This window comes from Melopsittacus undulatus, chromosome 7, assembly GCF_012275295.1.
Source record: "Melopsittacus undulatus isolate bMelUnd1 chromosome 7, bMelUnd1.mat.Z, whole genome shotgun sequence".
In the NCBI taxonomy this organism is placed as follows: Eukaryota; Metazoa; Chordata; class Aves; order Psittaciformes; family Psittaculidae; genus Melopsittacus; species Melopsittacus undulatus.
Window position 1 is genome coordinate 6,551,829 of NC_047533.1, and position 14,325 is coordinate 6,566,153.

Here is a 14,325-nt window from a genome sequence, read left to right on the forward strand (position 1 = left end):
GCTGAGCAGCCCTTTCTATTTAATGATGAGGCCAGTTTTTGCAGTGCAGGCAAGGCCATGATTATTCTCTGGATGTGGGGTGGATGATCTCATGCTGTTACCGAAAGTAGGCTCTGCATGTGGTAAAATACCATGTATTTCGAGATACAGAGCGAGAGCCCTCATGGCTGTGGAGTAGTGTCATTCATGTCATTAAAACAGTGCCATCCCAATTCTGCTTTCATGAAATATGTGGCAATGCACACACATGCATTTCTTTATATGTGGAGTGGTGTCATGTCCTGATCTGCAGAGCCATGGGATAAAACTCATGCATTTTCACATGTAGGTTGTGTGTGCCAACATAAGTTATGTGTGCTGTTCAAGTGTGCATGTATGTACATATGAACTGCTAAGTTTTACAAAAATCTTTCATTTTGACTTAGAAAAGTAGATTTAAAATAGTTTTTAATATTTTCAGGCATTTGCTGCATTATTTAAACATCCTCTTTGCCCCCTGCTCTTTGTACCTTGCCTCCATTCCCACCAACAATCACCATTCTTTTCCATAGCAGGAATAGCTTGTTGGGCATGCCCTGTGTCAGAGTTTAGTGGGGGGGTTAACAGGAGCACTTAGGCAGCAGCGATGTTGTTGCTATATGGGTGTTATCAGCAAAGGTGTATCTGCACTTGGAGTATTGAGTTCTGGTGTCCTCAACATAAAAAGGACATTGAACTGTTGGAACAAGTCCAGAGGAGGCCACGAGAATGATCAGGGGCTGGAGCACCTCCTGTATGAAGACAGGCTGAGAAAGTTGGAGCTGTTCAGCCTGGAGAAGAGAAGGCTGCGTGGAGACCTCATAGCAGCCTTCTAGTATCTGAAGGGGGTCTATAGGGATGCTGGTGAGGGACTCTTCATTAGGGACTGTAGTGATAGGACAAGGGGTGATGGGTTAAAAGTTAAACAGGGGAAGTTTAGATTGGATATAATGAAGAAATTCTTTACTGTAAGAGTGGTGAGGCACTGGAATGGGTTGCCCAGGGAAGTTGTGAATGCTCCATCCCTGGCAGTGTTCAAGACCAGGTTGGACAGAGCCTTGGGTCATATGGTTTAGTGTGAGGTGTCCCTGCCCATGGCAGGTGGGTTGGAACGATGATCTTAAGGTCCTTTCCAACCCTAACTATTCTATGATTCTATTCTATGATTCTATGCACCAGCAACAGAGTACAAGTGAACTGTCCTGATACTGAGAGGGTGAGAGGGAGAGGATATGCTCTCTTGTGTTTTCACCTTGGCCACCAGCCAGAGGTCCTCCAAGGCACACATTTTGGTTGCTAATCTGTGCAAAGCCCTTACCACTGTGCTCTCATGGGTGTCTGTCTCACTGCTCAGTCTAAAGCTCACAGCCACGTGGTTGTCTGGGCTATGTGCAGCCTTGTGCTGCAGCTCCAAGTTTGGCATTGCAAACGTTCACCATCCGCAAGGTTCTGAAGCTGGGTGTGTTTCTTACATCCCAGGCTTGCAGCATGACACAGGCTTACTCACTGTGAACAGCGTGTTCACACAGGAAGAGAGGAACGGAGTCACTTCTATATGAAATCCCGAGTCCTGTGGGTTATGTGGGCTGCTTTCCCTTAAGGTTGCTGCACATTGTTTCTTCCAGCTCAGCCTGCTACCCATTAGTCCAGTCTGCCTCTTGCTTAGAAGAAGTGAAAATAGGGGGTTTCTTGTTCCAAAACAGCCTCTGAGCTGGTGGCCTCAGTCCAATGCACCTCCCAAAACACCCCACTGGAGTTGGCATGACAGGCACCTACTTTCCTTACCTGTTTAGCTGTAATACATCTCACAGCCTTCCTCTGTACTGCTGCATGGGGCTGGAGTTCTTCTGTCCTGTGGGACCCTGAGCCAGACAGTGCTGACCTCCCTGCATCCTCCTCCTCCATCATATCTGAGGACAGGTTCCCCATCACAGCAGGGAAATGCACATTCTCTGTATAGATGTGCTTTCTTCCCTGCTATCAGTGATACAAGTTCTATGAGTACTGAACCCCCTAAAATAAGTATAAATAAGAGAACAGGCAGTTTATAGGGCCCCTGGAAGTTCCCTCCTTTACATAGCATCTTCCTTCCTTTTTGCTCATCTCTTAAGACTATTTTCTTTTTGCTTTTACCAATTCCCTTTTCCTTTAGGAAAAAAATGGTGCCATTTCTGGAAGCTTTAGGGTCACAGAGTCAGCCCCTTCCTCCTGCTGGTACACGATTATCTGCCTGAAGGGTTTCATTTAAATCACAGCAAATTAGGTGTGTGAACAACTGCTCACTAGTGAAAGAAGGGTTCATATTCCAGTCCTGGGGAAAAAAAACCCCACCAGCCTTCCAAAAAACCCAGCTTCACATTATCATAGAAGTTACTCCAAAGAAATGCCTTTCACTTGTATAATGATTACTTCTCCTGGGACATCTCTCTGCAATAGCTGTTCTCTTCCTTTAAGCAGTTACATATTGAGGATATGATATCCTGCCAGAAGAGCCTTGATTGCTCTACTTCAGGCTAAATGAGCTGTAAAAACGAAAGGAGCTTTATAAGATTGGTGCTGTCTGCTAATTGTTCTGCAGAGAGGCTTTTGCAAGCTCCACACTTTGTGCTGGGTAAAAAGCTCTCATCACACAGTCGTATTTCTTTTACCTTTCTGTACTGGGAGGGATGTTTGTATTAAGAATGCCAGAATTGCTTCTCTTCACCATCCATGGAGGTATTTAGAAGACATGTAGATGTGGCACTTAAGGACATGGTTTAGTGGTGGACTTGGCAGTGCTGGGTCAGTCCTTGGACTTGATTATCCTAAACGTCTTTTCCAACCTAAGTGATTCCATGATTCTTCTCAGATGTGAGTCTGAATCAGAAGGACACTGACGTTTTTAGGGGAGGGGAAAAGAAGAATGAGTTAAATGTGGCATTTTGCATTGATTGGATTTACAGACATGGCTATGTAAGCACATCCACAGGCTGAAGTCTTCATGCTGAGGTAGTCCCAGTCCTTGCTGTAATGTCAGTTGCAGTTGGCATGTGGTGCATCCCCATGTGACTTTGTGTCATGTTGCTGTGCTGGCTTCTTAGAATGATGGATTTTCCCTGTTTCACCATGATTTTTTTTGTCTACCTGTCAACATAGCGTTTGAAAACTCCAAGGCTTGCTGAGCTCCTCAGGCATGGCCAAGGTTTCATAGGAGACAGCAAGTCCTGGAGATGGAAGCATCACGTGGTTGTCACGGTAGAGCACTGGGGGTCAAAACTGGATTCCTGATGCTGCCACTGAAGACTTGCAAGGCAGCCTTGCACAAGTTGTGCTGTTTCCATACTGGGCTGCATTACATTTGTAACATAGCTAATGTGAAAAGGGGTAAAGATGCCAGCAGGGACCTTGGCAGCAGTCAGTGTGATCTGATGTGTGATGTAGGTGGACCCAGTATTTTCTTCTCCGTGAAGTGTGTGAGGACACCAGCCAAAACATTTTGAAGCCTTTATATCAGAAAGTATCCTGTGTCATCCTTACGTTAACAGGCAGCTATGCAAAGTATTGTAGTCCTGATGCTTGTATTCCCTGAAGGGAATAGTGAGCAAAAGCATCTTCTAGAGAATTTCCCATGCACAAATGCAGTGGAGAGAATGAAACTTTTCACCTTCAAGGTGGTGTACCACTTGCTGCCCTGAATTCTGATTTTTGGATAGTTTAAGCCAGAACTTTTTACTGTTTTAATGTAAGTTTTATGTTTAAAGCACTGCAGTACTATACCTCCTCTGTGCTGGATGTGCTCCAGTCTAAACAATCTCCATTCTGCTTGCCTAAATTCCCTTCTATAGTTTCAGCTGAATGTGAAATTCTTTTCTGCTCCTCACTCTGAATTGCCATGTGCAGCTCCTTGAGGATGCAGGACAGCTCGAGAGCTCCTTGCTGGAAGTGGCAGCACCTCTGTAGTGTGTGAAGTGAGGTCTACGTAATACTTTGGATCTTTCAGGATAAAAAGCTACTCTGTAAATACTGTATCATTTTCATTGTCAGTCTGGATTCAGGAGTGAAATGATCCCACTTAGTTAAAGCAGGATGAAGTGTCTATTTTCATATTTGCTTAATTGAACCACTCGGCGTGTCTGCTAGTAATGGCTTTATTTGAAGCATGTGGTTCTTATGAGCTGTTAAGATACCAATAGCATTTGGATTAGTCTTTCTGCCAAGAAATCCAGGTCAATTCTTCAGGAAAATAAAAAAAATACTAAGGCAAACTTTATTTTAACAGTGTCTTGAGTTTCACTTTAGGTTCCACAAATATTTGTCAGTGTTCCTTTTGTAAGACCCATGCGAGCCCTTGGCAAGACATGAGGTCTATCTCCAGAACATGGAATATAAATAAATTCCCTGAACCATGCCGAAGAATTGGAGGTAACTTTAGCTCATGCAAGAGACCTGAAGCCAAGCAAAGGGTTGATCATAGCTCTTGAATTACTATTTGTATAGAGGAGAGGGAATGGGGGAAAAGCAAGAAACAGAGAGAGGAAAATACAAACAGTAGTAGAAGGTATGTGAGAGCCCACACCATCCTGTGCAGAAGGTGCAGGTCATTTACCAAGGCAATGACAGAAATGTGACTTCTGTCTGGATTCCAGTTGCTGTCTGCTCCTAAAGCTTCCAGAAGAGTTAACAATATTTTCTTATGCAGTAGAGGATAAGGGAGGAAATCTTACATTCTTGATGGGGACTGGTAATGCCATCTACTTCAGGACAAAAAACCACTGTGGAACCATCCTATATGCCCCCATCCCCCAGTTTCCTCTGAATACCTTTGATATTCCTGAAAGCTTGGTTTACTTCTGTGGTTTTCTGAGCTATATCTAAGAAAAAAGGGAGAAAAAGAAGCCCATGATGATTTCAAAAGGCTTGCCTATAGTTAAGTACTTAACCAGAGGTTTAGGGTGCAGGGCTTTTGATTTAAGAGCAAGCCCTGTTCCGAGGGGGGAAATAGCTGAAATTTTATCCTATCCCTGACCACAGATTGAGATTACCAAAGCAGTACAAAAGCAGGGAGTCAGAATGAAGGAGGTGTATTGAAGGAAGCGGGACCTTGGCTTCGAGCAACGCGCTCTGGTTGCTGGATCAGCTCCAATAAAAATCTGAATTCAGACGAGCTGAATGCCGTGTTTGTCTGGTTAAGGGGGAGGAAGGTGGGGATGGGTGAAGTTTTTCCTCTACCTCTAAATGTTAAAATAATGGTAGTAGGATGTGAAAAGTACACGTTCCTGAAGAATGTCCTGTTGTAATATCAGGTAGTTAACAACTGGGTTTCTTTCTTCTTTATATGAATAAGCTGAACAACTACAAAGCATGGATAGAGGTGTGAGAGGGGTTTGCTGGATGAGAACCCTTTCAATAGTGTCCGGAGATTTAGAATTGCATAGTGTCCATACCTGTCTATAGATTTAAAGCTTCCTACAAAACACTGGACAATTTTAATCTCCCTTTAAATTAATGGGAATTGAGTGTTGCTCACAAGATCAGACTGTCTCTTTGCATGAGGAATTTCCAGCAGTGATCAATGATCTTCATACCAGTCCTCAGTTGTCTGCAAATACTAAAGGAAAAGTATAAAAGAACCATTAACCCCCTGTTTTCTGCTTTCAGAGACAGCTGTCTGGGGCCCTGTAGCAGTTGATACCCTTTCTATTCCTGCTACGCTGTTCCTTACGTATGGTTTGGAAACAGTGACTGAAGTTTGCTAGCAGTTCCTCAATCTGGCTACTATGGACATTAAGGGGGGGAAAAATCAGGCAACAGCCTCCATCTGCAAAACTACTTCTGGTTTTCTGACTGGACTTAATATACAATGAGCAAAGTCAGATCATTTTTTACTTAAAAATACCCTCTCTCCCTCACCAAAACAGGAAACATCTTTCCAGGAATGCTTGGGAAAGTGTTTGGCTTTTGTGTCACTGAGATAACTGGAGAAAATATTAACTTTAAAGCTAGCAAAGGTTTATCCAGATAGAAATACTTTTCAGTCTCTATAGATGTAAGACCTGCCTCTTCCTTCTTTCTAATGTAAGACCGGTTTCTCCTCAGTGTATGTGTGTGCATCTCTCCATGGTGACATGAGCAATTATCAGACTATAAATGAGGGTTGAAATGCAGAGTGTGTCGCTTGGGAGCCTCTGCCCAGGGTCACATCCTGATCCTGTTACATATGCACCAGAGGTTGATCTGGTCTGTCCAAGGTACCATACCTCATCCCTATCATGGATAGCAATGCCCATAAATTGAGTTCAAGGCATCTAAAGTGTTTCAAACTCCTTACCTAACTTTGTTCATTCTTATTCTTAAGACACCATCCCTGGCAGTGTTCAAGGCCAGGTTTGACAGGGCTTTGGAGCAGCCTGCTCTAGTGGAAGATGTTCCTGCCCATGGCAGGGAGTTGGAACTGTACGATCTTAAGGAACTAGATCCTTTCAAACCAAACCATTCTGTGATACTAATATTTTTCTTCCCAGCATAGGTTTTTCTTAAGTGGTAGTTTCAGTTATGTTTTGGAGCTTCATAAAACTTGCTGAAAAATGCTTTGCAGCCCATTTCTTAATCCTGTTCCATTATATAGCTCGTGCCAACAATATGGTTTGGCAACTGGCTGTTTACCTTTCTGCACAATGTCCAAAGGAGTGCAGGAGGGACAGAGCCACAGTTAGTGCACACTGGCAGGGCGTATACAGGCATTTCTCTGCCTGCAGGTCAAAGAGTTGAATTACTTAGGAGGCTGTGCAGCATTTCCACGAGCTGCTGCTGAGCACAGGCTCCTGGCTAATGGAGGAGGAGGGGACGGATGCTCGAGTCGTTCCTGTACCAAGGGCTATGGTTTACACAGCTTCCTTGTATTGCACAGGGCTTTCCTGCCCTGCAGCTTGACTTGCTCCGTGACAAATTATTCCTTAATTGCTGGATGGCAGAAGAAAAGCTTTACAGCCCTGAGGTTATTCCTAACAAATCAGGTTACAGAAGCCTTGGAAATTATATTGAGCAGAAAAGAAGCACCATGGGGTTTCCTTGGGTGCTCAGGCTGTGTTAAGCTTCACTAAGGCAATGTGCTAATGCAGCTTGTTAAAATGCAATCGTACTTTAATGCTGTGGATGCAGAAATGAGGGTAATTGGCGAAGAGATGCTAGTGAAGCTGTTGTGATTAGCATGATTTGTGTGTGTGTCACTGCTGTGCTCAGGGCCTTCACCCTACTGTGCAAGGTGCTGTCTGAACACAACAAGGAGGCTGTGCCCAAATCAGTGGGATGGTGTTGGCCATGGGGACCACCAGAGCTTAGTTGCTGACTGTTGCTGGTGGGTACCTGATGCAGGAAAGCTTTAAGGAGGAGTGTGTGTGGAGAGAGCTGATGCTGATGAGGAGCTCCCATACAGGGCAGGCAGTTTGGCAGAAAACACCTATGGTTTTCATTGAAAACTGTAAAAAATGAGAAGTAAGCCAGGACTTCTGGGCCAGTTGGAAGAGGGCAGACCTCTGTTAGGGAAGATGTGATAGAAACAGTAGGAAGAGGCCAGGAGGATCCTTGAGAAGTGAAGACAAGTAGCAACTGTTTGATGTGGCAGGGAAGGGGAGAACTAGACGTGAAGAGAAGCAGATGTGGCCAGAGCAGTGCCTACAAAAATGGATATGAATGAGGCCAGAGTGCGCTTTGTCAAGGCTGGAGCAGAGGAGTCACGATGAAATATGATGGGAGTCTGGATGAGAAATGCAAGAGAGTGGAGGGACAGCCAAGGGCTGGGGCTTATCAGTGAGCTGCAGGAAGACTGCAGCTCACAGGATCTGGAGAGCTAGAGCAAAGTATAATATAACACTGGGGATGTGGGCCTGAGAGGCAGGCAGGACAGTAGCAGTATCTGCAGCAATTAAAGCAGGAGGTGGGGAGGGGGAGGAAGATTAAGAGCTCTGAGCTTGAGCTGACAGCTCGACTTCCATGAGATGTCAGGGAGACAGGCATGGGTTTTGTCCGGACAGAGAGAGACAGGCCCGGATGATCGGATCAGACAACTGGGGGCACTGATTTATGTGAGAAGATTAGAAGAGCTGCTTGTAAATATATGTGTAGCTTGGCTAAGTGACACCTGAGGGGACAATAACTGTCTGCAAGTGTATGAAGGGGTTGGATACTGGAGCCAGGAGGAGGGGGAGGGAACAGTTTAGGAGTGTAGATGAGGATTTCAACTACAGGCAGTGGAATACTGTGGAGGAAAGAGGGTGTATTGCCTGGATAGGGAAAACATCACTGCAAAACTGGGGAGGCTCTTCAGTAAGTCCTGAAGCCTGCATATCCATCTGGGTACCCACCTGCACCCCTGTTATCACAGGTGCCTGGCAACCTAATATTTGTCCTCAGAGCATCCCAAAGAGGGAGATATCCCTTTGTGCAGTTGTGGCACTTCAGTACCTTGTGTATTTGACTTGAATCAAGGGCCTAAGAATGTATCTTAACCATTGGGCTTTATTTCCTTTTAAGTGTCTCTGTTTTAAAGGCTCAGTCCTGGTAATAATACAGTAGGATTGATGAGAAGGAGAACCAACAAAACTCTCCAACCTACAGTTTGAGTGGTCTTCTCCATATGTTCCTTATAATATTTTACTCCTTATGAAGTTTTACCCTGTGAAGCCAAGAGAAGAAGCAGGCATTTGTTGCTCACTCCTACACGAAACTGCTACATCCCCAGTGTGGGGTTGTACAGGCATCGGTGGGAGACTGCAGGAAGATGTGAATTGCTGATGGGTATTGCACCTCTTTCTGTGAACAAGGTACATGGGGTGTCATCTCCTACCAATATCAAACCAATTACCTTAGTGTGCTAGCCAAAACAACCCCAACAGATGGGCCCCAAATAATTGTCTTTTCCATCTCTTCATGCAGACTTTAACTGCATTTCAATGGTATAACACTTCAGCAGAGACCACAGGTCTATTTGTTTTATCCTGCAAGGAGCTCATATTTGACCTTGGCACTCACAGTTGAAAGCAGAGCTCTCTGCTCTGACTTCCACTTCTGTTTCAGCAGGACCAGAAATCTGTGGGGCCTTTCTGAATATTTCCCTCCTCACCCAATATTGCTGAAAATGAGCCTGAAGTGTTGACAGACAGCAGCACACTCCGTGTGTAGGAATCCAACATAAACAGACTTGCCGTTTGTGTACTTGGACATGTTAAACGAGGTCTCTGCTTTGATCTTCCCTGCACTATCCTAAAGCCCAGCAAGCAAAGGCTAAGTAAACATACCTTTGATTTCAGGGCTGTTTGGAGCAGAGGTCTTGTAAAACTTTTATCAAGGGCACAGCAGAGCTACTGAAGTCCCTCTTGGACTGTAGGTGCTACAAGAGGGGCAGTGTGGTTTTATTGACCCTGATGTCCCTCTTTCTCCTTCTTTCCCATAATGACAAACATCTGGGGATATGAGCCAGCTTCCTGTTGATTGTAGCATACCCGTTTTTCTAGGAGAGACACCTGCTTATAATCTCCTCTATGGTGAATGGAGCATAAGCTATGTTAGACCCTATAGCTATTGGATCCCACAGCCAGTATAGCTTTTTGTTAATGCGTGTCATAAAGATGGTTAAATAAATCTCAGGGGATGCACTGGGGGAAAACACTCACATTACTAATCCTGTGTTTTCAGCACTCCTGAGTCAACCCCAGAAAACCAGTACTCTAGGTTTAAATAGCATGAATGTTATGAAGAATTGGGTTTTATTTATTTGCTTCCTGGTTTTAGCATATTTAGTGATTCCCCACAATAACAAAGGACACAAATTTCCTTTCATATTCAAATAAACTGGAGACTCTCCTTCGGGACTATGCCCTCAGAAAACAGACATTAACAAACAAGCACCTAAGATCACAAGATTTAAAAAAGAAAATGGTGAATGCTGGCAAATTCCCCACAAGGGATGAAACGCAAAAGTTATGTTGGCCTCTGCTTTCTTTTAGGTTAATATTTCTCTCTATCTGCTAGGGGGAATACACAAAGGAGGCTTTGGCTTCCCTTTCTACTGTAGGAAAATGATATGAGTGTAAGAAAGATCCCACAAAGATAATTTATTTTTCTAAAATTATCAATTTTCCATTGTTTTCAAAACTGAGAACCACTGTGCTTAGCAGTGATGAAACCCAGGCTGCTACCAGTGAGCCAGAGCTGTGGTCCTTACTTCCTGGGCCTTTTAATCCCAAACTTGGTAGAGCTCAGGATCAGAAGTTGGAGCATTTTGCTTATTGCTTCTTATGAAAGTGAGTACCAAATGGCAAATTCATTGGCCAACCGCTCCATGCCAACACTTGCCATACTTCCTGTAGGTAAAGCTGAGATTGTTGGCTAAGTCTGAGCTCCTACCAGTACATTGTGAGGCTAAGTGCATCTAGACTCTCTTGTCTTTTGTCCTCACACTTCTATAGCATGGCCTTAAATAATGACCTTTCTTACACTGCCTTTTCTGCCTTAGTCACCTGCCTTAATTTACTGTATGTAAAACAATGCCCTTGTTTTCTTGTCAGAAGTGAATTTTGTCTTTTGTCAAACAGTCAAACCCATTATTAGATAAAAAAGTGTTTTTAACAGCCCTTCATTTGTTGCTCTTTGATGGCGGTTCTTTGATACCTGAAGGGTGTGCAGCGCTGTATGTGATATATAACAAATTGATTTTACACATTTCCATTTTTTATCGATGAGTCTTCCAATGGGGTTTCGCTGTAATCAGATTGGAGATTACCATGGCACAGCCGTTGGGAAGGGATTGGAATTTACATGCAATAAAGATTAGGGGATTAGTGACTGATTAGGAAAGTGCTGGTTTATTCAGCCACAGGTACAGCAAGGGGTCTTGCATGTCTGCTTTTCTTCTGACCTTGGGTTTTGACCTCTTGACTCCTCACTTAGAAATGCCAGCGTGCAGCACAGAGTGATTTCTGATGTGGCTTCTTTCAAGAGCAAGTTCAAGTCATTGCAACAGTAAAAAGTCCTGTTCTTGGGAGCAAAGTTCAGAAATCCTTATGCAAGTGGACACTTTGCTCTGATGTCCATTGACCGGGACAAGCTGAGCAGACAGTGGCAAAGCTTCAATCTGGAGTCAGGAATTCCTGCTGACAGCTGATGGGATATGCGTGTGTCGGTACACGCACGCACGGTGGGGGATAAAGCAGCTATGTAATCACATGGGGAGACAATATTTCTCCATGCACAGCTTTTCCTAGATAGCTGTTATGCTCTCCAGGTTTCTCCACAGTCATACACACACACACTTGCAGGAGAGTAGCTGGGACCATACATTACCAGACTGTGAGGTAATAGGAGTGCACAGTGATAATCCAGTGTAGCTCTATCTACCTGATAGATATGATGTTACATGTCAATGCGTAGCCCGCCACTGCAACGACGTCATTTGGAATTACAGGGCAATTGAAGTCAGCAAAACACTCGTAAGCTGTGTAGTTGCTGGAGTTTGGGCAGCTCAAATAAAGCAACTGTGCTGACAGTCACAGGCTGTGCTAAATACAGGGGGCTGGCAGTTTGCTTGTGTGTCACATAATAAATAGCATCATCTTTCTATTCATGCAGATTTATAGAGATAAAAGGCAGGCAACATGGGATCTTCAGCAAATGTGAACTATTTCCAAATCCTTTGGATAGTTTGGGGAATTTAAATGGATTTATACTTGAAATATTTATTTGTAGTGTTTCAGTTTAGGCAGAATATACTCATTGTTAGATACCATTTTGGTAACATCATCCATCCTGAGACATGCCACACTGGTGTGCAATAGAGATTAAGGAAGCATACCTTCCTCCAGATGAACTGAAGCATCTTTTGAGCAGCACGGGCTGCAGTAGAGCTTTGGACATGGTATACACTGATTTTATCTGATCTTAGCTGCTGAACAGTCCTGGGGCTGTCCAGAAAAGCACCTGCTAATCCTAGGCACAAACCATGGTGCTGTGATTGGATATAGTAAGCCTAACAGAGCAACAAGTCTTCACTAACTCCTGCTAGAAAAACTAATAAAGTCCACACAAGAGTGCACTAACCCTATGAACAAGCCAGCATGTAGAAAAGGAGGAGCAGAGGAAATGGATCTGTTTGAAGCTATCCCAATAACAGGCAGGCTGCAGAAAACTGGACTAGCCTCTGTCCAAGGCACCAGCTGAGCCCTCAGACTGTGCCAATGATAACTCACAGCCAGCAAGTCACTTGCGTATGGACTTGTGCAGGCATCACTGTGTGTTTTACACTGTGCTGTGGCGCTGGTCCAGGTTTGATCCATTTGAAGAAAAGGTTACTGCTTTCCTTTGGGTATGGCCTGGAGCTGAGGCTGTTTCCTATATGAGATCTGACAATATTCTGCAGGTATGAAGGTTTCGTGCATTAAGAAGCCCTGGCTTCTGGCAGTACTATCAGGTATCATGTGCTTTTACTTCAGGTAGTGTGTGCTTCAGTGCCTGGGGAGCAAGGAACCAGATGTGAATGCTATAAAAAATCAGTGATGGTTTCCATGTTTTCATATGCAGAAGACTGTGTGTCTCTTGGGTTTAAATGTAAGTTTTCACTGAATCAACCTTGTGAACACTGTCTTTTAAAATGCATTTAGGTATGATCCCCTCCTGGGAGAGCTGTACAGGTGTGTCTACGTTAGCTTGTAGAATGGCACAGCAGGAACAAATCTTTAAAGTAAAATATTCGGTGCTGAGGAGGTGATGTTCACACTGTATTCATTTGGGGAGTTTATTTTGGATTAGCTCCAGTCTGGTCATGTACTTTGAGTGCTCATTAATAGAAATCCAAGAGCAGAGCTTCTGCTTTTTTACCAGGAGCCCCACTAGCAACTGTTGGCTGCGTCTGCTTTAGCGACCGGTGGGATTTGAAAAGATTGGATCGGTAAAGCAAAGCATTTGATGCTGGGGACCTGATACCCCCCATTACAGAAGGGTGTTTCACTTCAGAATAACCCTAGTCTAGTGCTATGAACTAAATGCCCCTTTGAACTGGAGCACGCCTTGCAGCTCAATGTCATACAGAAGCAATTCAGTTCATGCGCACCAAAACTGTTTCATGATGTGAAGTATAACTGGTTGGGATGATAAAAAATATATCACTCTAAAGCACATCCCTGGTCCAAACTGAAACACAAATATAGGCACATGTAAGGTAGGCCCTTCAGGTGACAGTTTAATTTGGAGGAAGCTGGATAGAGCATTTCCATCACACATACCATGAACTGGAGGTTTTGGTAGGGCAATGTTGAATGGTTTCAGGCAGAATTTTAAAGTGCTGCTGTCCCAAATCAAACTGATTTCCTATTTTATGGATATAACAACCCCATTACTATTGCTTAAAGTGTCAAGTATTTTGTTTGTACGGTTCATTTTAATTTGCCAAAACTATGATGCAAAAGATTTCTTCAACTGAAAAAAGAAAAAAGAATATTGAAAGTGAAATCTAGAGAAATTTTTGTTTCTTGACAAACGTATTATTTTCTGAAACATTTCTGCAAAACACTCCATACCAGGTCTGCTCTGCAGCCATTCAGCTAGAAGTGCTTTGTGCTCTAGAGAAGCCTCCAAAAATATCTTCAGTTCTTAAATACCACAGTGTTTATCTCTTTGTGGTCACCAACAAACAGTTGTCACCACGTTTTTGTGGTAACCAAACTTAGAAGCCCCCAGTGACAAGGGCAGAGCAAAGAGAACAGCCTCACCATGTAGGGCACTGCCACTGATTTCCCAGCAGCAAAAGGCTAATGGGTATTTTGGCAGTGTCTCCTGTTTGAGAGTGAGTGTTCAAGTCGCATTTTTTACTGAGCCCATAATGTCATAATCACACCTTTGCCATTGTGGCTATTGGAAAAGGCCAGTAGGAACCAGCACTGGATGGAAGAGTTTGAAGTCTTCTCTGGTTTCATCCCTTAGAGAGAAGTTTCTAGAAAACATGATTTTAGAGACTATTCTGAGGAAAACCAAGCTCTTGGATACAAGTGAAAAAGGCTCCTTTGTCAGTGCATGGCCAAAGACTTGCCACTGTGGAAGGCAAACCAGCTATTTAAAGGGCTTCATTCACATCATTCCCGAATATGGCACGAAGTCAACAATCGTGATTTCTGTTTCCCTGCAGACATAAACAATGACACTTACAATTTCCTGCTTGTGCAGTTCGCACACAAACGTCTGTCTGTAAGGGAAACGGCTAATTACTTATTAAACTATGTACTGTGCTTCGACTGGGTTAAATATTGACTACCAAAGTTCAAGGGGAATCCATGCCTCCAAACA

At 43.8% G+C, this 14,325-nt stretch overlaps 1 protein-coding gene across 1 annotated transcript in view; it reads left to right on the top strand.

Annotated features, from left to right (window-relative positions):
• Positions 1-14,325, top strand: part of FGFRL1 (fibroblast growth factor receptor like 1) — a 175,617-nt gene that overhangs the window by 62,837 nt on the left and 98,455 nt on the right. The gene's annotated exons all lie outside the window — the stretch shown is intronic.